The sequence below is a fragment of the Penaeus monodon genome, chromosome 27 (genome assembly GCF_015228065.2).
Source record: "Penaeus monodon isolate SGIC_2016 chromosome 27, NSTDA_Pmon_1, whole genome shotgun sequence".
NCBI lineage: Eukaryota > Metazoa > Arthropoda > Malacostraca > Decapoda > Penaeidae > Penaeus > Penaeus monodon.
In genome coordinates this window covers 1,576,259-1,576,543 of record NC_051412.1, presented here as the reverse complement: position 1 = coordinate 1,576,543, position 285 = coordinate 1,576,259, and positions in this window count along the sequence as shown.

The following is a 285-nucleotide window of genomic DNA, read 5'->3' as shown; positions in this document are numbered from 1 at the left end:
TTCAATATAATTAAACCTATAATTGTTTTGTCACCTCTCGCCCAAAGCGCAGTTCATTCATTGTGTTTACGGTTCATTGTCATAACAACGCTAAGCGACGTCTGGAGGAGAAGAGGCGAATAACATGTGCTGAAATACCACCTAAGGAAAGCCTAGAATGGCATAATTTGACAATAAGGAATCGATAGAAAGGAAAAAGAAGTGTGGACAAGGGTAGAAATGTAGACAAGTTAATAGATTGCAAGTGAGAATGCAAGAGAAGTGATTTAGAGATCAATACTAATC